The sequence below is a fragment of the Vicugna pacos genome, chromosome 2 (assembly GCF_048564905.1).
Source record: "Vicugna pacos chromosome 2, VicPac4, whole genome shotgun sequence".
NCBI lineage: Eukaryota > Metazoa > Chordata > Mammalia > Artiodactyla > Camelidae > Vicugna > Vicugna pacos.
This window is the reverse complement of record NC_132988.1, coordinates 6,298,364-6,308,098: the sequence shown is the minus strand read 5'-3', so window position 1 is coordinate 6,308,098 and position 9,735 is coordinate 6,298,364.

Sequence of the window (9,735 nt, the reverse complement as noted above, 5' to 3'; positions counted from 1 at the left end):
AATACCTGTCTTTCTCAAACTCTTCCAAAAAATTGAAGGGATGGGAATCAGCATTACCCTGATACCACAACCAGACAAGACACCACAAAAAAAAAAGAAAAGAAAAGAAAATTATAGGCCAATACCCTTGATCAACATAAAATCTTTGATGAAGTGTTAGTGAACTGAAACCAACAATATAGTAAATGGATCAAACACCACAATCAAGTAAGATTTATTACAGAAATGTAAGATGGTTCAACATCTGCAAATCAATTAATATGATATACCATATCAACAAAATAAAGGATAAAAATTATATGATCATCTTAATAGATGCAGGGAAAGCATTTGACAAAATTCAACATTCATTTATGATAACAAACTCTCAACAAAGCGGGTATAGAAAGGATATATCTCAACATAACAAAGGCCATGTATGACAAACTCACAACTAACACCATGCTGAAAGGTAAAAATTTGAAATTTTTTCTTTTGAGATTCAGAATAAGATAAGGATGCCTACTCTTACTACTTTTATTCAACATAGCATTGTAATTCCTAGCCACAGCGACTAGGCAAGAAAAAGAAATAAAAGGCATACAAATCAGAGAGAAAGGTAAAACTGTTACTATTTGCAGATGACATGGTACTATACACAGAGAACCCTAAAGACTACCAAAAAACAACTGTTGAAACTAATAAATTAATTCAGTAAAGTCACAGGATACAAAATCAGTATATAGAAATCTGTGGTATTCCTATACATTAATTAATGAGAAAGAGAAATTAAAAAAACAGTATGATTTACAAGGCTTAGAAAAAAATGCCTAAGAATAGATTTAACCAACAAGGTTAAAGATCTGTACGCTAAAAACTGTAAGACACTGATAAAAGAAATTGAAGAGGACACGAATGTAAAGACAGTCCGTGTTTATGGATTGGAAGAACTCATATTATTTAAATGTCTATATTATCCAAAGCAATCTACACATTCAATGCAATTCCTATCAAAACTCCTGTGATGTAATTTCATAGAAATAAAACAGTTTTAAAATGCGTACAGTAGCACAAAAAAAATTTTTAATCTTTTTTACAAAAGCTTCTAAAGAATAAAGATGGAGGTATCACACTTCCTAATTTCAAACTGTTCTACAAAGCTATAAAAATCAAAATGGTATGCTACTGGCACAAGAACAGACACACAAATCAATGGAACAGAATTGAGAGCCTAGAAATAAACCCATACATACATGGACAATTAATTTACAACAAAGGCACAAAGGACATACAATGGAGAAAGGACAGTCTCTCCAATAAATGGTGTTGGGAAAATTGGACAGATACATATGAAAAAGCAAAACTAGACCACTGTCTTACACCCTATACAAAAATTAACTCAAAATGAATTGAAGACTTAAATGTAAGAACTGAAACCATGAAATTCCTAGAAGCGAATGTATGCAGTAACCTCACTGACATTGCAAGGATATTAGCAATGTTTTTGTGGATCTGATTTCAAAGGTAGGGGAAACAAAAGCAAAAACATAAACAAATGGAATTACATCAAACTAAAAAGCTTCTGCACAGCAAGAGACACCATCACAAAAACAAAAAGGCAACCCACTGAATGGGAGAAGATATTTACAAATTCCGTATCTCATAAGGTGTTAATATTCAACATACATAAAGAACTCACACAACTCAGAAACAACAAAAATCAATTCAATTAAAAACTGGGCACAGTATGTGAATAGACTTTATTTTTCCAAAGAAGACATACAAATGGACAACAGACAGGTGAAAAAATGTCCAAGGGCACAAATTATTAGGGAAATGCAAGTCAATACCACAAAGAGATATCACCTCATACCTGGTAGAACGGCTGTTATTGAAAAGACAAGGAATAGCAAATGTTGGAAAGGATGTGAAGAAAGAGAAACTCTTGTACACTGCTGGTGGGAATGCAAATTGGTGCAGCCAGTATGGAAAACAGTATGGAGGTTCCTCAACAAATTAAAAATAGAACTACTATAACCCATCTATTCCACTTCTGAGTATTATCCAAAGAACACAAAAATACTAATTTAGAAAGATATATGCACCCCTATGTTCATTGCAGCATAATTTGCAATAGCCAAGATACGGAAACAATCTAAGTGTCTGTAGATGAATGCCTGGATAAATAAGATGTGGTGTATATACACAATGTACTATCATTCTGTCATTAAAAAAAAATAATGAAATCTTGCCATTTGTGACAACATGGCTGGATCTTGAAGGTATTATGTTAAGTGAAATGTCAGAGGAAGAAAGACAAATACCGTATGATTTCACTTGGAAGTGGAATCTAAAAAACCAACAAAATAAATGAACAAACAAAATAAACAAAAGAAAATGCAGAGATGTGGAGATCAGATTAGTGGTACCAGGGGGGAGTGAAGTTGGGAGGTGGGCAAAAATGGGTGAAAGGAACTCAACTGTATGATGATGGATGATATCCAGACCTGTGGTGGTGACCAGTTTGTAGTGGGAACAGGTGTCAAATTATACTACTGTTCACCTGAAATATACAATTAATAAAAAGGGTTTGCCAATCCAGTTTAGACCATTCATAAACAGTGTTGAAAGTAAAAATTATAGACATAATCAAAACCAAAAATCTAATCTTTCAACACTTTACAAAATCCCAGGAAAGAACTAAAACTTTTAACTTGTTTAGTATTTTATTTCAACATGTTTTGTGATAATAAAGCTGAGAAAATTCAAAAACCATGTTTCTGTTTTACATAATCAGTATCTAAATGTATTGTGGTATTTTATCCTTTACACTCAAATTGTGAAGTTTCTTTTACTTGAAACGTGACCCTTTAGACATTTCGTATAAAACATACATAAGCATAAATCTTAGAAAAATATATAGAAGTCATCTTATTCATCTTAATTGGAATTTTATGTATGTAAAAAATTAAACAGTGCAAGTCAGAAAGTGGTACTCTTGAAACAACTAATTTGACACACATTATTTTTGATCCAAAACTTAATGTTTAATTTTTATCAGGAGATATTTCCTTTGGGGGATTTGACATGGTCACATGCAGATCTGGAGAGAAACGTCGTTTACAGCTAAGAATTTTCAGAGTTTAGCATTATGCTGTTTATAGTAATGTTTGTTGCTTAATGCTATAAATTTGCAACACAAAATACATTCCTCCATTTCTAAAAATCAATACTAAGTTAGAAAAAGTTAAATTCACCATTATTAATGAAAATTCCTCATGCCCGAAGATGATTTTAAGTGACTTAATTTCAAATTACTCTTCTGATACATAGATTACTTTTTAAAATATATTGCAGAACATATACCATTCTTTATTTAAAATTTTTGGAATGTCTTTTTATGGATTAAATCATATAGACCCATAATAATTAGAGAACAATGACCATCCCATAAACTATGAGAAATGGGACAGAAGTCGAAGGCCAGTTAGTGGGAATGATCACTTCCTTTTTTCCCCTCCAGTTCATTTCAATTAACTAATGTTGATAAAGAACCCACTGATGTCAGGCACTGCATTAATTAGAGATGTAGTGATTAATAAATCATAGTCATGACTACCCGAGCCTTTCACTGTATTTTAAATATGAGAAATTGGCTTACATTGTTGTACTGTAACAGGTCTATAAATAATAACGTATCCTGGAAAATATGGCAACTGAGGGCTTGGCTTCTCCAGAAGAATACTGGCAGCATGCAATATTCATTTAATTTAAATATCGAATAGTTTCATTATTATGTATATATAATGCATGTATGTATTATGTATAGTAGTTTCAGCATTATGTTGTGATGCCTTATGCAACTTACTAAGTTAATAAGTATCAAATATCAAATTAATTCTCTGAATTCAAAACTACAATGATTCCATTGTATTATATATATATATTATATATATAATTGTCCTTTCTATATCTGGACTCATGTTTCAGCATCTTATGCATGAAACAAAAGGCTTTCCCTTCCTCAATAACTGCAATAAATACAGAGAAATAAAGAGAAGACACACCCAACATTTTTAGAGCACACATAAGTTAGAATTGATTCAATATCTGTGAATGTGTAGAAAACTTGTAGATCACACTTATGCAAATACTTAGGCATTATCATTCTTAAGACACATGTTAGATTCTCCACACCATGAACATGTATGGACCACTTCAGCTACATTTTATTCAGAACCAAACATATGAAATTTTGTTCTTTACCCCATTTTATATACTCATCAATTCCCCTTTCCTCTTATCTTTCTCCTTCCATCACAGAAAAAAAATTATTCCTGTATTTCTAGGTGCAAAATCATTAATTTATGAGCAAGACTGCCGACAACAATCTAAGCTCTAAAGTTTTTCTGTAGAGAATTTCATTTCTGAAAAGAATTCTGATACCAGCTACTAAGTTCATAAAATTCCCATTCCTATAATTACTAAATGTAGACAGTGCACTGTTCTATGAGATGCATAATAAAGGAAGCTTGTTACTTATGGAAGAAACATGTTAGCTGTTTTCTGAAGGCTAATCAGATGCTGCACACTTACTTGAACACACTTAACACTCAGGAAACCATGATGTTTATTACACAATCCTTAGCCAAGAACAGACACGTTCATACAACATCTCCTCTGACTTGATAAAGTCCCAGCTCTCTGGTCTTTTGGATGCCCTGACCATACCTGGAGTGTAAGGTTCACTAGAGACAGAAAACAACACAGCAGAGATAGGATTATGGGATTTCTCACAGCATCAGGCAATTAGAAATCCTTCTGAACCAATGGCCGGCCAGGATGACTCAAAGTCAGTTGGTGGTAGCATCCAGGAAGAGAATTAATCTAGGTGCAGTTTTCTCAGAACTTTATGGCCCAGAGCTTTCTTAGTATCATGGTAATTTTTTGTTGGATTTCCTAAGCCAAAATAAGTATCTCATAGTTTTATTATTATGTATATATTATGTATGTATAGATTATGCATTTACACATTATATATAGTCCTTCCCACATTATGTTGTGATGCCTATGCAACTTAAGTATTTACACCCTCACAACTTAGCGTTTATTTGGTGAACATTAGAATCCAGTTAGACATTGACACCCTTATTCCTTGTTCCACATTGCTTCTCATGACACTTGTTTTTTATTATAGCAACTGATGGGAAAACAGCTTTATAAGGATATGACACAAGCATTGCACCCAAGAACTTAAGTTACAGCAGTGAAACAAAGTAATCTTATTCGATTTACTTTTGAAGGTTTATCTTTTTTTAAAAAAAAAGTGTGCATTTTGTTCTAGTGTAATTAATTGAATTTGGACTAGAGTTAATCTGTTTTTACATTTCCGATATTTAGATTTAGACTTATTTTTAACCGGCCCACGACCAACAATATCAGCAATATTTGTTCATAAATTAATAGTACTCTTTAAATTATTTTCTTTTTTTAGTGCATATTTTCCAGGAAAATTCTCCTCATCATGAAAGCACTAGTTTCAGTGGGAGAATTTTTATTTAAATTTGGGTATTTCTAGTGCACAATTTCTATTTGCCTTTTTTTTTCACTTATACAGATTCTATATACAAGACATAATAATAGTCATTAATTGAAACAGACAAATCTCATCATTTTACATTCAAAACAAATGCTGAGAGCCTATATAATCGTTAAACAGACAAAAGCCAAGGAAACAACTTTTTCTTATCAAAATATCGTATAATACTTCATGACTGCCTTTTGGATTTCTTTTTTTGTCTCAGTGAACATTTTTCTTTTTGTTGTCCTTATCACCTGGTCTACTCTGAGACTTGAAATCAAGTACCCAGCAGCTGTTTTCCCAAAGGTTTCACCAGCAGTATTGAAAGATTTGGGATAGCCCTCTTTCTTCAAGATTCCAAACATTGTGAGGGTTCCTGGCTTTACAGGAAATGAAATTTTTACCACCCATAGGACAGGTAATCCCCAAGGCACAGAACAGGTACAAGTTTGAATAGAACTTTACAGACACTATAAAATGATGCCTTAAAATACTTAATTGAATGCAATTTATCTTTTAGTGTTGTACTTCCATCATCTTCAGTTTTATACACCCTGTTTATGTGATGATAGCCTGGTATGGAGGACAGCTGATTTATGCTGATTTGTGCAAGCAGCCGTAGTTACATGAAAACAAAGTAACTATAAAATACCTGACAACCATTCTGAGTAGTTTTGCAAACAAGTTCATCAACGCATGTATCATATTTTTGACACCCTCACTATGAACTCTGGCAATGGCATTGTCTGCAAATAACAATTTGATTTTTCACAAGTGTGTTACAGTTAGAATTAGAAAAATTTAACCCAATGCATTTTATCGAAGGACAACAATGGTTTCTCTAAATGTAGCTCTTATTATAAGAACTTGCAAAATTGAGGATTGCAGGTTAAAAAGGAAAGGAAAAGGACCTTTACCATATGCCTATTGGAAAATAAAATATTTTAAATAATACCTCTTGACACAAATGAACTTATTTACAAAACAGAAAGAGACTCACAGACATAGAAAACAAACTTATGGTTACCAGGGGATAAAGGGGTTGGAAGGGATAAATTGGAAGTTTGAGAATTGCAGACACTAACTACTTTATGTAAAATAAACAAGTTCCTACTGTATAGCAAGGGAACCATATTCAATATTCTGCAGTAACATATAATGAAAAAATATGAAAACAAATATATGTTTATATACGTATATGACTAAAATATTACGGTGTATACCAGAAATTGACAGAACTTTGTAAACTGACTATACTTCGACTAAAAATAAATAAATAAATAAACAAATAAAATACTAAAAAAATGCTATTCCTTGATGTTTCTTCTAGTCTTTGACTTCTAATTCATGGCAGGATATTGAGGCTAGTGGTAGAGAAAAGGGGAAGTCGTCAGATGATGACAAGACTGAAGGGTTCAGTTAATTTCCCAGTAACAGTGGTAGAGAAGGGGGAGTGTGAAATTGCCTGTTGGGGGTGTAAGATGAGGCCATAATAACAACCATTTCATAAATACGCAGAAGGCTTCATGATAGTGCGTACATAGGGGGCCACACAATCCATCTGTAAAAACAGTATGTGTGCAGATATTAGGAGGTTAAACTTCTCTTTAGATCTAGGAAACACATTGTTGGGTTATTTTTTCCTCACTTTTAAGCTAAGTACTTATTCCTAAGTAATGCAAAGACAGCATGAAAGGCAAGTGACCCTTTGAAGAGTGCACCTTGGAGTTGAACAAAGCAAAATCTCTACTATTCACATAAACTATACAGAAAACAAAAGTTCACTTTTCTGTTTATGAGAAGAAAATGTTTACCCAAATAACATGCTGTAATGAGCTCCCAGGGTTCTCCACTCTATTAAATGTAAACTTCTCTGTTTTAGAGAAACTAACATATGCCTTAATATATCTGTTAACTCCACACATGTACTTACAGCCAAGTAATTAATAGTAGATATCATTTTAAACTTTAATTACAGAATTCTAAACAGGTTCTTTCAAGAGATGTTTTATAACCATATCTGTTTAATACAGCTATTTTACCTTGAATGTTATGAAGAACTAACATATTTGCGTAGAGACAAGGTCGCAAAGATAACAATGGTTTTATGGTGACAGTATTTTTTTCATCTATTCATTTAAATTCTTTAAAAGTATTGCTAATTAGTAACTTCACATAATGTTAGTTCAACTACCTACAGTCCAGTAGATAAAGTATATTACCACAGAACTAATACACTATTTTTTATAATATTACCTTTATTTCCATGGTTCCCTTATATGCATTTTATAATCTTTTTACTATCTTAGGTATTTTTCTTCCAATTTTATTGACGTACAATTGGTATACAGCACTGCATAAGTTTAAGATGTACAGCATAATGATTTGACTTACATCATGAAATGGCCACAGTAAGTTTAGTGAACATCTATTATCTCATCATTTGCAACTATTTCCTCCCAGTCCATAGGTTGTCTTTTCATTTTGTTTATGGTTTTCTTTGCTATGCAAAAGCTTATTGTTAGATGGATAACATTTTATGGAACTTGGTAAAATGCACAGGGGTCTTCAAACAGTGTGATTAATTTTATGTGCAAGTTTAGTAGTGACAGTTTTATGGAAATCTAAGGATATGTATTTTTTCATGCATTTCTAGAAAGACTTGCATTAGAGAAAAATCAGACTTTCCCAAGTGTACAGAAAATAATACTCTAATATTCACTGCTAAAAGATGAAGAGTGTTTGAAAGATATATACCATAAATGGGAATTAAATAAAATTATAAAACTCCAGGAAGTTACTAGAATGATTTCAAATTGATTAATTATTTTTGTTTTAATTTGAACACTTTTTAAAATAGATTCTGTACTTTTTTCTGTACATTTTACCAATTATACTTTAAATAATACATATATTTTTCAAAACCACTAAAGCACCTTGATATATAAAATCTAGTTTCATAATCAGAAGTCTCTATAAATGGAGTCAGTAAATAGGTATTTTAGTTGCATTTACTTTGGAGGGGAAATTAAGTTTTCTAAACCTAAAATGACTGAGACAAATGTAAATCTTTGGACTTTTTTTTTGTCTGCACCTCATTGTTTCAAATATTATTTTAGAAGCTTGAATCCATAAAGAATCTTGATAAAATAGAATGTTCATTGGTGTAACTTGATTATATTAACTTAATGGTTTTTATAAATTTTCGAGTCTCTTTCACTTTTATGAAACTATCATGAGTAAAATAAACAAATTAAGAAAATGTCTTTATAGACATTAACATTGTTGAGTTGGCTTGCTCTTTGTTCTCTCAATACCAATAATTATATGTGTACTAATCGAATATAGTTTTTTCTTGATATAGTGCATTAAAGGAATCATTTTACACAGTATTTCAGGCAATACCAAATAATTTGTAAGAATGTTTTATTTTATCTCTGAGATCACCTAACGTTTAATTTCAGAAAAGGAACTGACATTAGAGACTCAGACTCAATTTCTAATAAGAATGAAACATTTTATATGCAACATTTTTCTCACTTAGTAATTGCCACGGAAGTGGAATTGTCAGTTCAATTTTCTTTTCCCGTTATCTTTTTCATGTGAAAGATGTGGCAAAAAACATTGTTCCAGACTATTAAAAATAATAATTGAACTGGATTGATCATTAGTTTGATTTGTTAATTTTCCTATATTGTTTCTTTTTTTTTTTTTTCCTGAAAGAGGTACAGGCAAAAAGAACTGAATGAAGATTGTCTTTCACATGCCATCAAATGTAATCAACTAACAACAAGGATTTTTCAGTAATAGAGAACTTCGTGTGAATAGACTAAGGCTTGAAAAACAATGATTAGGCAAAGACTACCAACATATATAAAGTGAGTATCATGTGTTTATGTGTGCTTTCCTGCAAAGCAAAAATTCTGAGACTGACCTCATTACAATGTTATGATTGTTTTTAATTTTCATATATAATATCATCATACTTTATATGTGTACCTCTATCTCAGGTACGTAGATCATGAAGCAAGAGTTGCTTTTGACTTTGTAATTCTGCAGTTAAGCCATGCTACAGTTACTTCTGATTTTTCACTTCCAGACAATTAACATAAATACTGAATGCCCACTATATGTTAGATTTTTATTTATGCACTGATTATTCATAGAAGTTAAAT